Source organism: Bombus vosnesenskii, unplaced genomic scaffold, assembly GCF_011952255.1.
Source record: "Bombus vosnesenskii isolate JDL3184/JDL3185 unplaced genomic scaffold, Bvos_JDL3184-5_v1.1 scf7180000014105, whole genome shotgun sequence".
Taxonomy (NCBI): domain Eukaryota; kingdom Metazoa; phylum Arthropoda; class Insecta; order Hymenoptera; family Apidae; genus Bombus; species Bombus vosnesenskii.
This window is the reverse complement of record NW_022883371.1, coordinates 4,839,755-4,853,693: the sequence shown is the minus strand read 5'-3', so window position 1 is coordinate 4,853,693 and position 13,939 is coordinate 4,839,755.

Sequence of the window (13,939 nt, the reverse complement as noted above, 5' to 3'; positions counted from 1 at the left end):
AAAATCACGAAAACATAGGATTTGATGCAGATCCATGGGATTATACGAACGTAGATAGTACACTTCAGAATCGTGGAATTTAATATAGTCAGCAGAATTTGATCTAGGACTTTAGTATTTTCAAGTCGATGGCCTTGTAAAATTATTCTCACCGATCGCGGTTGTGTTCTACTGTCCGGATTATTCCACTTAACTCGTCTGACTGTGTACAATCTTATTTCACTTAACTCGTCTGGATATATACAATCTCATTTCACTCGCCAGACAATTGTATAACGTGTTTCTATGTTAATCCAACGTGATCGTGACAATGGAAGTTCTATTCTTCGGTTATTTGATGTTTTTACCTGTCTGACTATGTACAATTTTACTTCACTTACGAAACCACACGATGTCTTTATAATAGCCCAACTTTTTGATTGATTTAATATCCTGATGTTTGCATTATATTTTCGTGACTTGCCTGACTGTATACAATCCTATTTTACTTGTCAACTCATGTAATATCTGTTTGTTAGTTAAATTTATTATCTTGGTGGCACTTTCCTATTTCCTTGACCGTTCGATATTTTTTCAATTAACTTGTGTGACTATATATATCTATACAACACATCTATACAACACAATACATCTATATTAACCAAATTTGATCTTGGCTCGATAGTTCAATAATTCTGTTAATATATCACTACTTTCTACTAGATTCAGCTTTTTCTCTATTCAACAAATGGTAAAACGTGATATTTTCATTTCAAATATCGTGTTCATTCCCCCTCAAAGTCAGCTTTTCTCTACCTCGTTAAAGATTCATAATTTCAGCGAAACTATTTTAAATGCTAGTTGCTTCGAGGCATTCTGACCTGAATGAAAGAATCAAACCAGCGTATAAAACATTTAAACTAGCCCACCGCTGACGATTTTCGTTAATAATTGTTTCGCGTTATTGTCCGCTCGAGTTAACGGAACGTTTTCATGTTTTCGCTGATAGGGCGCCCCGACCTCTGCTGCGCTCGTGTTATTATTTCTCCAGTTAAAAAAAGAAAAATTCTGATTTATTTGTCGATTTGGCAATTTTAGTAACCATCTATTTTCCTCTCTGTGTCTTTTCTCTCTCTCTCTCTTTCTCTCTCTCTCTCTCTTTATATATATATGTGAAAATATCAACTTTTCCGATGCGTTGGTCAGCGGTCGAGTTTAATTTTTCAATTTTCTCTTCCCTCTCCCCTCGATCCTATTTTTCACCGACGGGGCATTATTCAAGATCGGATGAAAAATGCATCGTTCAAGGTATAAATAAACATCAAGCGAGACAGTTTCGCGTAATAATCGATTTAAAATAAAAAATATGCACCGATCGACGCCTTTTGTAATAATTCTCACGAGTTTTATTCAGCGGTTTTTTTTTCGCTTGTTACATCGGTCGGGTGCTCATCGAAACGAACCGAGATCAATTGAAATATTAGCGCCACTCCATAATCCTATATCCGATGAAGATATCAAAGATTCACAGCCGATGCATCCCAATGTTTCATGGAATATTCGCCGGCGCGTCCTCCTCATGGTGCAGTTTCAGGGAATAATATTAAAATATCGTAGGCACGCGCCGCTTTATCACGAGTTTCCCTCGTAAATTTGTAACGTCGATTGAACGGAATTGATACTCGGCCTCGGAGGTGCAACCGTGGAGCTTTAAAAGTCTCGAGGAGTCGTCGCGATACTTCAATTCCAGCTATGTTGCGTTTAAATTCCCCATCGAGCTCGAATTCCCACTGTTTCGTTCCGTAATATATTTTCTATACTGTCTTCTCTTCGTTTTTTCTACTTTATCGATACGAACACGAGCCAAGTCTAGTGGTGCTCCGACTATCAGCCACAATTTGAATTTGAATTTTCGATATCAAACGGAAACTTTCTCGTACAATGTCGCTGTTCCTTTAGAATGTTACTTGGAATATCTAATTCTTTGAAATCCATATTTTACGCAATGAGAGCTATCAAATTGTCCTTATTAAATGAAGTATAGAATGTAAATTAAATTTAAGTAACCTCTGATCTCTAGGATGTTATGGGCACCTATGATTCAACGATACCGATCGATGAAAGATGATGGATCGTGTTATGGTAGATGAATAAATCGTTGATATTTATAAAATGTACGAGTCATGTACTTCTCGAAGAAATGTTTAATAGGTCGACTTTTGCGCGTGTTAAAATCTACGTTGAAACGGTGGAAATATATTTTATGGAACATCTTGGAAACTGTTAAAAAAAAACAGATTTAAATATCGATCGCTTATTGGACAAACATTCTATGACCGCTTTTAGCATTTTCGAGAGAAACAGTTTAAAACATTTCATCATATTTTATAATGAAATAAATACTTTATGTATTGTATTCATCTTTATCAACGCTATTTCACTTGCAAACTGCGTGTTGATCCTTTTTAGGTAACACAAAATGACGAAGATGGTTCATACGCTAAATACGCTAAACAAAAATATTATTTTTAACAAATTTACAAACTGGGTATAAATACGATTTTTATACAGCATAAAGAAATAGTCAACAACTTCTGCGTATAAAATCACAAATTTCACAGAATATGGACATAGTATATTTATGCAGTAAGCAGAGGAAGAAGATTTGAATTTAAGGCAAACTCGCAATTACACGTGACAACGCCGTATTTAATTTCCACAATTGCGATATAAAATTGAACTTTGACACGAGTACAGCTTACCTTCGTTGTATTTAAATCCACTCGACGAGCGTGAATCAATATCATAAGACAAAGGGTTAACATAATCTCTGAGTAGTTCTTTTGTTTTATACGGCACAATAGCACTCAGCTGTTGCATTTTATTTGTTTTCACTGCCAAGGCTCGTCGTAACGTTTGTTACGCGGGTCCCGAGGTTTATTAATGGAATTAACGAGACGGCAGCTAGAGACAGCGTAACAAAATGTACGTATATATAAAAAAAAGGCGCGTAAAAAAATTTACGAGCCGTTAAAACGCGGTATTCGCTGCCGTGGCACCGGGTAATCTAGAGTGTAAAAATTTACGACCGGTCACGCCCTCCGAATTTCTCTCCGGCTGTTTGTTCGAAGGGATGGCTCCGCTCGTGCAAGCGAAAAGCAGCGAATGTTCCTTTCGAATCGCGCCACTTTCGATCCGCACCCGACCAAATTCATGGTGTCTGATACATTGTGTACACTCTGCACTTTGCCGAGTTCTTTCGAGTTTTAAAAGCACTACAAAACGATTGTTAAATGCTTGCAAACGTAAAGGGATGTGAATAGGTTCGTTCTGCTCTTCCCTTTTTACACAGCATATCGATTTCACGAAGATTACACTGATGGCGGAGATATGGAAAAATATAAGGCTTTCCGTGTTCGTTTTATTCGCGATCGCGTAATGCCTTCTGATAAGTAGACTGCAACACGGCTTGAAAATATAAAGAAATACAAGAGAATGTCAGATGCTTGAAAGAATTGTTCAAACTAATTCGGAAACTGTTTCGGAAATTCTTCCAAACACTTTGATGTATCTCAGTTTAGAGAAATTTCATTAAAATGCACCTTTGAAATAGTAGCTTGTCGATTAACATGGAAGAATATTTTGAGAAAAAGTTTGAAATCGAAAAAATGTCGAATATAAAATGTTGGAGGAACATCGAGATTTCTATTAGAAATTCACAGACGGAATTTGCTGATGGAAATCTGAAATATTAAAAACGCTCTAACGTCGACTTCGTTTCCCTTAAAGAATTCTCGACATATCTTCACGGATCAATCCAACTTACAGAGAATCATATTCCATAATTTCAAAGGTATACGTATTTGCTTTATTTTTCCGTCAGTTTGCGTAACGTATCATGAAAACGTACGATATGTTTCGAAAACTATCGAATACAACAATTAAAATTTTCTTTAATCTGCTTCATCTTCGCCTGGAATACATATTTTACAAAATTCTCCATCATGGAAAATTCTTATCACGCGTTTAATCTCGTCTTTGCCCTCTAATAACCAAAATATCGAAGATTTTGAGCATCTCTTCTCAAAATTCCAATCGCACATCCCGATCGTTTTTATCCTTCAACCGATTCACGAGTCATCGGCTCACCGAACAATTCATTAAACTTGCAAACCATGAAATCTACATTGAATAGATCACAAAGCGCCATTAATAAATCATGTGAACCGCGTTTAATAAATCCTTAAAACCGTTAAATCACCGAATCCACATTCAATGAATCATTAAAATAACAAATCATAGAATCCCACACTTAATAAATTATTAAAATCGTCGAATCCAAGTTTACTAAATGTTTACATCTGACAATTCTTTCTTCAGCATTTCATCCTTTTGTTCAGGTTGACTGATAGAGGAACGAATGGATGAATTTTTAATAGAAAAATATATTGAAATAAGTATACGTACAGGTATAGCGTATGCTGATCGAAATCCCCACTCTTACAGTGTTACAATACAATAGAAAAAATGATAGGGAGCACGTTCATATATTTACAGCAAAGGACATTACCAAAAAATTAACCTTGGTGTGTAGATCTAGCTGAAGGCTACAAGAAACAGCAATAGAAATCTACTTATAGTTCTTTCGTTTCTACACCTTGTAACCCAAAACAAAATTTATATTCAAAGGCACAATAATATGGACCTCTCCTTATTTTGAATTTTGTCACTAAATTCTATTCTCTTGGTATCCACAGCGGTCTCCAGGTCACGGATATACAAAAGAAAAGATGCAGAGTTTTTCTTGAAGTAATTACTTCAACATCTTTAAATCTAGTTTAGAAACTAGTTAAGAATTATCCTCTTCTCCGTCGAATTGGTGGCACGAATTACACGCTACAACCAGGATACTATAACTCGCATTGAGCATCTTTTTTTTTTATTTGGAAGAATTTTACAATCAGTTCTCATTGAGAATTATAAGTAAATTATTTTGGCGCGTTTACTATGTCGTGTTTAATAAGTGTTTATCGTATGCTTGATTCTAGTTGGATTTAATGCTTAAATCTAAGGGGTAATGTCTTTTTAGCCTGCGGAGCTGATCCGTCGTGTCAAGTAATTAAATAACTAGTGGGTTTTATCTATTACTGAATTTGCATATTTCTTCTTTAACTGTAGGTATCTTAAGGTCGCGATGTATTGTTTCATTGGTAACATACCAAGGTGCATCTATTAAGGATCTTAGAATTTTCGATTGGAATCGTTGAAGAATTTCTATGTTGGAATTACTTTCTGTTCCCCATAGTTGGATCCCATAGATGCAAACAGGTTTTAATATGGCTTTATATAGCATTATTTTACTCTGCGCGTTTAAGTTGGAACGTCTGCTAATGAGCCAGTAGAATTTTTTAAATTTCGATTTAAGTTGTTTGGATTTATCTACGATGTGTCGTTTCCATGTCATTCTTCTGTTCAGAATTACGCCCAGATATCTGACTGACTCTTTGTTTGGAATTGGAGCATTAAGCATCGCGTGATAAATATATTTCATCTATATCGCGGTGAAGTTTCGTTCGGCTTCGAAAATAGCGACTGGGGAAGTAGTGGCGTTGCAACGACGACGAAGTTTAAGAGCGACGTTACAGTGGCGCGAAATAAACCCGGAATGCCAGCCTTTTGATACCGCTGTTACAGGATCGCGTTAATTGCGCTCGTACTTAAAGCGTTGCCTACGGAAATTAACGCGAGCTTTCCGTGTTGCGTTTTTTTCCGCGCTCGTGCTTACGCGCGCTACCTACCGTTCGTTTGGCTCTCTGTTTCTTTCTTTCTTTCCTAGTCGTTTTTCTTCCCTCCAGTCGCGATTATAACGATTTTACACCATAGCTGTAGCATTGGCACAGTTGTGAATCGAAGACACGAAGTCATTTCAAACGAATGATTCTTTTTTAAGAAATAAAGAAGGTAAAAGCAACAGAGGATTCGAAAGGGGCTAGTTTCGAGGCGAGATTTTCAACAGTGGATTATTTTTCATGCGGAATTCTTATTATTCCAAAACTGGAAGAAGGTAATTGTTAGGGAAAAAATGAAGAAATTATTTGTTTTATATTATCATGGTTATATGGCTTTTATATTATGTTTTGCTGGTATTTTGTGAAAGAAATGTGGCATTATTTGAACTTTTGCAGAGTCAGGTTTTTAGAAGCAATGGAAAAATTGTAAGGGTTGAGAATAAATGATTCTTGCAGGCTAAAGAAATTACAAATGACGCCAATATCAGAGATGAGTTATCCTTCACGAGATGAAGATGTTACAGATGTAGCAAACAACACCTTAACGATTACATTTCTATTTCTTCGAGTTGTATTGATACGAGAAATATATAGTACGATTGCTTTCCTTCGATGTGAAACAAACACCATAAATCAAAGGATGTACTGAAATCAATATGGCATAGCGCCTAAATCAAACATTCATAGTACATTTTCTCAACCGCAATCGATGTAACAGAGACGCGTTAAGCGAATTTCAATCGCATGTACCGTTCGCAATGAATTTACATCAACAATTGCCAGTTTTAAAAATCTATTACACTCGATCCAGACATCGTTGCTCGTACAATTTCATTCAAATTCATACAGAAGCTTGTTATTTCATTTAGCCAGTACAACACGTCAACTGTTCCTACGAACAACACGTTAATCTTAATTTCTATGAATCGTATTCTTTTTCCTTAAACAAACGTTCATTTGTATGCTTCGCTTGCCTATCGTATTCACGCTATTCTGAAATAACTTTCCTATTCTAGTCGGAAATAAAATTATTTCGTTGGATTTCAAGTTTACTGAAATTAGTACTACGATAAAAATCACTAACGCGCTTACTTGCCTTTGAACAAAACGTAACAAATACAAACAAGAAAATTACTAACTGTATCATCGAGTATAGTTTTTAAAACGTTGATGCTGTAGCCCAATCGAACTGTAAATAAGAAATTGATGGCGTAACGTTGATATCATATCGATTTGCCATGGATTAGTTCTTTTAGTAAATACAGTCGGACAAAATAAATACACTGTAATTACAGTACACTGTAATGGAAGAAGTTGTGCAACTATTGTTTAGTAGAGATAAGATATATTCGTTTTTTTACATTTAAAGTTTCTTTGGATCTTGAAAACATTTCTCGCACGTACTCCCAATTGTTGGAAGTCTCAACAATTCGTATTATTCTGCGATTCTCGTTGCTCCATCTATTCCTATCGTTTCTAGCGAAGACAAGTGTGGAGAAACGATTTTACATAGACACAGTAAAATAAGCCATAGGTATACCGTTGGAAAGAAACACCGTTTGGAAAAACGAGAAAATGGAAAAAAGGGAGCATACCACGGAGATGAAGTCAGCTTTGACATGGCGCGTAGGCATCGTCTAGAAAAGCCGGTCGCATTTCCTACGTGGAATCTAATTCTTGTCATCCATTTCCCACTCCATTCTCGTGCTGCTCTCATGAATATGACGACCAGTGACAGCGTGCAAATATTTCAGCTGGAAATCTATTTTCTACGACCTGTGAGAGAGAACAGGGACCGCGAGCTTTGACGAGTGATTCGATTAAACGTGGATTACTCGACGGCTGATCCTGCTTTTTTACTTCCCAACTTTTGTTCTTTCGTGCTCGTTCCTTCGAAAATGAGTATTCTTACGCCGTTTGCTTCGGAACCAACTTGTTTTTATTTCTTTCTTTACGGCCTGATGCTCCTAAGCGCCGAGATCTTTTCCCCTTTGGAGCGTTTGTCGAGTTGCTTCGGAGAATTTGTTACGACGATAGGGATGTTAGGCTGATGTAAGCTTCCGTACGAAACAGCAGTTAACTTTAGAGATTAATATTCTCACACAGAGTTTGACAAAATCTTTGTTCCAAATGCATTCTATTCGTTTAGGCCGATCAATGTTCAAATTCGAAGAAATCTCCTATATATTGTACATATATGTACATGCACAAGGTCATAATACAAGGCAAACCGAAGAAGCTACCGTAAAACGAATACCTGTAACAAAATTTCTAATTAAATCTCTTGCGTCATTTATATCCTAATTTCAACTATGATTCTTTGTTACTGAGCTGCATATATATCCGTGCAATCTCTCTATATATCCGTACTTGCATGAAAGTATCTCGTTATTGTCCAGTTCTACATATTCGCACTCAGCATAAACGCATGAACATCCATCGTCCATTCACTAGCATTCTCGCATAGAACTTGCAAAAATTGCAGTGTATTGGATTGGCAACTAAGTGATTGCGGATTTTGTCAATACCACCTAATGACAAAATCCGCAATCACTTAGTTGCCAACCCAGTAGTTCAAACGACATAACGTTGGCGTTTTACCATCATATTTTTTCTCTTCAACGCGTCCTCCTAAGCTCTCGAATCATCTATTTCCGATTCGAGGAGCCATTGATCCCTCGAATAGCATCGAGAAGCACAACGGTTCGTTAATGTCGCGAGGGGCTTCGTTCGCGTTCTTTCGACGATGGTTGCGCATCGTGGAAAAGAATTGCATGGAAGTTTTACGACGGCCTTGGCGTAGAATCGAGATTATGCTACACCGGTAATCCACTTTGTCGCGGTTACAATCGACTTGATATTTCCAGGCCATTTAACCGGGTAATCGTCGATACGGTGCACGCTCTTACAAAAGGCATCGTGGGATCTTAAATTGCCTCTGAAATTCACCTCATCGGGGTGAAATTTAATTCTCGCGGATTTACATGCTGAGAACGACGGGGAGAAGAAAGGGACGAGGCCATTTTCATCCCGTGGAAATAAACGGCAGAGGAGAATGTCTCTTGTCATGAAACTTTCTCTTAGACGACGATACTACGCGAGAGCAATGATCGATGCGCTTATGCTAATTCCACCGCCATTGTCCATATTAAAATTTTTCACCTGGGCGCAGTCGGGTACCTTCCGACTATTTTATAAGAATGAAGATCTCGTGGCTGGTACGCATACTGGAAAAGCGATACGTCTTCGGAGGCTTGGAAAGTTATGCGGGTTGAAGTTGGAAAGGTGTAAATTAGATGCGAGTTAACTACAATACGCTGGAATAGTTTAGAATTATGGGATAGGGAAATTTTTATTGAAATTAGAGACACTTTTCTTGGACATACTTGATGTATAGAGCAAAAGGGATTGGACTTAAAAGAGTTCTCTTCTGAATAGAAAACATTAAACGAATATTAATTTGCGTATATAGGGATGCGTAAGGATTTTATTGCGTAAATAAAACACCGACAAATAATATAATTTTTACGCATTCAATCGTTGATATCGATAAATTGAGAAATACTTGTGTCAATGTAGTTTCTTTTATTTTTTAATTCGATCTACACTTTGACAATTTATCGTCAAGGAAATTTGGACGTGGTACTTCAATTTACTTTGAGATTATTTCTTAGTAATGTTTTATTTATTAGATTCTTTGCTTTTTTAAATAAATATATATCATAACACTAAGTAGGTGTATGTGCGTGTGTCCAAGGTAATCCGAGAAACTGTTCGATCGATTTGGTTATTTCTTTCACCGTTGAAAAGTACATTTCCTCCAGATGACCACAGTCTACATTTTATTATTATTGCTTACTTCTCAAGGAACCGAGCAATGAGCACAGATTTGATCCAAGTCGCACTAACGCAGTTTAATTTCCATTGCAAGATCGGCAAATATTTCTCCAAAATTGCTTACTATATTGCCATCTGTTACAATCGATTGAATGTTATGCAGTGAATTTAGAATAACAAAGTTAAACTCATATTAGTTTCTACGCAAACGAAGTCGCGGACAACAGCTGCTACTATAAAGTTTAAAGGGCGGGAAGCTTCCGTTTTTTAATTCTACTCGCGAAAATATTAACTTGTATAAAGATCAACAGTCTAATTATGAAAAACGGAATACTCGAAGATTGGAAAAAGATTGGAAAAAGAATAACAAGTTTTCCATAAAATTTAATAGAACGACGTATCTTTCTCGAACCTTGCTACTAATTTTTCTTTTTTATTGATAAAATATTCGGCCGTTCGCGACAATAACAAGGCAGCCTTATCCTCAGTTAAACATCCTCTTTCTCCATCCATGAACCTATCCCACGTCGTTGTTATTTCGCGGTAATTCTTCGCTGAGAGTGGTCGTCTTGTCCGGCTGGCCGTATTAAAACGTGTTTTCACGACACTCGTTGGCAGAGGGCCGGTCTCGCGACAAGGACCGACTCGTCCGTTCATTTTGCAGCTACATACGTCATGGAAATGTCATTTGCAGCGTTCGCGTACGCGCGTCGCGTGTGTATTATGTAATTCAGTGGCCCTGCAACCGGGTCACATGAGTTACAGGCACGTAGCACGAGTATCTGGTCGGCCTGGTCAAACAGGCCGCGCTAATTACAACGCAAACCGTCGCATAATCAAACAGGTTACGTGTACGTCAACCTGGCTCCACCCCCTTGTTCGTGTATTAATAAACACTCAAGATCGCTGCCGGACCTAACGAACGCAGATCCTTCGCTATCGACCACCAATTTTACTCTGGCTGAAACGTTTCTTGTTGCGTTATGTCGAGTATTAGTCGACGAGGGTAAATTCCCGATGTTTGTAGTCGTAATTGACGTAGCTAGCTGCTAAGGTGTTAACAATTCGTCGGGGCTTGTTTGTATTTATTAGAACCGCTATTGGAGGATTAAGGGATTAGAGAGATACGTACAGAATCCAGGATATAATTTCAGCGTTCAGAGTTTCTCGTTCCGTAGTGTTATTAAATTCGGTATGTGACGAGGAGGGGGTAGGGAAGATCGATTCGGCGAATCGAGAATATCGTATTAATTAGGAATATTGTTGGAGGATTTGGATGTGTAGTATTGGGATTTGTACAGAGTCGAGTATGGAATTTGGATTTTTGCATCTTCTCATTTTCTTTATTTATCCCTTTATTTATTTATCTTTATTTATTTTCTTTATTTATTATTTAGAAGATTGGTCGGCAATTCGTATTTATCAGGATCATTGTCGCAGGATTAGGGTGCGTTGTGAACTTCTCGAAATTGGTAATGTCGTTCAATCAAGACAGTGATGTTGTGTTTATTAAAAACATTAAATTCGTGCAGAATAAATGACGTAGATTTAGTTTTCGGGTTGTTTCCTGTCTCTTTTCGATTAGTATTCAGATCAGTGTATCTCTTTCTCATTGGCAATCAATTTTCTGAAGATTCGTTCTTTGAAAAATATTACATTTAAGAGGATCGAAATTGGTAATTCTACTTTGTAAATGACTGTTCTCAGTCTTTGAAGAAATCACGATGATGACAGATATGCTTTTGAGTTTTATTATATTTTTTTCAATCGAGTTAGCTTGAAAGCGGATGTACATCGTCGAGGAGGAGATCGGTTTATGAATGAGAGGCAGAATTTTACGATCGTTCGAGATTAATTAAGTGGTAATTGAGTTATTAGACAGCTGGAAAATGATACTCCGCGCGAACAAACGCTTTAAGGGAAAATTATTAAGGAAATAGATGTGTACAGTAACTACTTTATATAGCTACTGATTAAATTGAGATTGGAGAGATACCATCGACCAAGATGAATTGGAAATTATGCGAGAAAGAAAAATTTATCTGGAGGTTTATCAAGATATTTCACGTTTCTCTGGGTATTTTACAAAAATTTCAGCTGATATTCTTCATTATCTTTTAATATAATTCTATAAGGGACTATTAATTACTCGTGATACATTAAAAATCTTGAATCCCTAAAATTACCTCTTAATGTACAAGTTTAGAACATTCCGTATTAATATAGACATTGCTTAGAATTTTCAATATAAAAATCTTAATTTCTCAAGAACCGTTCAAAGTCATCATTAAATTACGAAAGATTCTGATATTTCACGCTATAGCTAAATATCTCAGTTAACTGTTTCCAATTCTAGTTACAATCGAATCAAAGATACACGAAATTTTCAATATTTCCTACATTTAATAAAATATACATATTTTACAAAGAAGTTTATATCGAATCGTAACTTCAGCAGTCCACGAAATTAAATCACGCAGCCGAATTAATTGCCAATAGGATTTTTGAAAATATTTTTGCTAATTTTTGCAGAATAGCCTTTCGAACCGAATAAAAAAATCTATGCAACTAGCATCGATTCAATAGCATACTAGTACATACTAGTCAGTCGCGTACATCAAGAGTCGAATAGTCGCGGCATCGTATTTTAATTTTAACGACGACAATTTTACATTGACGAGTTAATTATTCCGACGAAGTCACAGGAGAGTCGAGCTCTTCAATTAGCTCGATCAGGACTTGTGTTCATTAGGACGAAGCCTGTTCAAAATCGTTGGTACCCGCAGCGTACGGCCTCATTACACGCCGCGGCTGATTAAAATCCCGCGTGTCCCGTCTGAAGAGTGCGTGACGTTCGCTACTTCGATGCCTGTCGCGTCGCATTCATGTGGACCCGACATTCAACCGGATGGACGCGACACGCGGCGATCGCCCGGCGAATTTTCAATGGACTAATCGAGCGGCGGCTTTTGATTCGCGGGATGATGTAATACGAGGAACATGCAACGCGCGTAAATTGTATGCGTGATTGAAATGGAAATGTCCTGTGCTCCTGATATTTCATATCGATCGTTGGAATTCTTTTTTTCAATTTTTTATTTTCTATTACCTCGACAAATTTTGTGTAAAGCGTATTTAGGAATTTTGCGACGTAGAAAATTTTAGGAAATGTTTTCATTAGACAAATTATTTGCTTATTTATAATTAATTATTTATTTATTATTCGTTTGGTATTTTTTCTATTTCTTCTTTTTTTTTTTACGAATTTGATCCGTAGACGCTCATAGAATTTGTCGCTGCGCAATGTCACAGAGCTAAGTCCATCACAGAGTTCCCTTCGTCGAAATGCATTTTCGTACTTCTATGGACCAGCAATTCAGCCGATTTGAATGCCATTCAAAATGTTCGAAGTTTACTTAACGCTAGAACTAGGCACGTCATACGTGATTAATTAGAATGAAAGTAATATAACGAATATATGTAACTATATCTAGCTATATTTGTATTATACTATATGTGTATGTATCTATTACATATAAGGCATATAAGTTAGTTAAATATACAGACTTTTATACGTTTATCTTAATAATTTTATTATATAATAGTTTAGGAAATTTAAAGGTAAAAAGGAACGCAGATAATATGCAAAAGAATACGAAATACCCAAAATGGAACACTTGTCACAACATTTAAAACGTGAGTTAAATATCTGCTTAGTCTAATTACGATTCCATTTTTTTTGTATCTATAAAGATACGAATTTGCAAAAATGTTATTGCAGCTTAGTTACCGTGGGTATACTATATTATTTTTTCCCAGAAAACGTTCACGGAAAGGAAAGATTACGGGCGATATCGGCGAATTTCCATTATCGAATTTGCGGTACAAGCATTTCTCGAGTATCTACTTGTTCGTTCTTCTATCCAAGACGCGCGAAACTAAGGTAAACAGGAAGTTGCGAAATCCGATTGACCGAGGATACAATGATCGCGAAAGAACGATTCGATTCGTAAATGCAACGAAACGTCAGATTTAATAGAAATGGAGATCGATCTTCGTGAAAAATAGACACGATTTTCAACGAGATGAATCGGCTACTTCGTAAAAGTATTCTATTATCTATCGTTGCTCTCCCTTCCGACTTGTATCGAGGAAAAATCGCGTAACGCGATTAAAGGCGGGACTAATTTAATTATCGAACGAGGTTCGATCGAGTAGGGGTGTGGTAATCGTCTGATAGCATCGAGGGGCTCGGATGAGATGATGCTCGTTTTAAGTATATTTATCGGGTTACTTTCGATGATGGAGTTTCAAGTTTAGAAGTTTTTTACAGA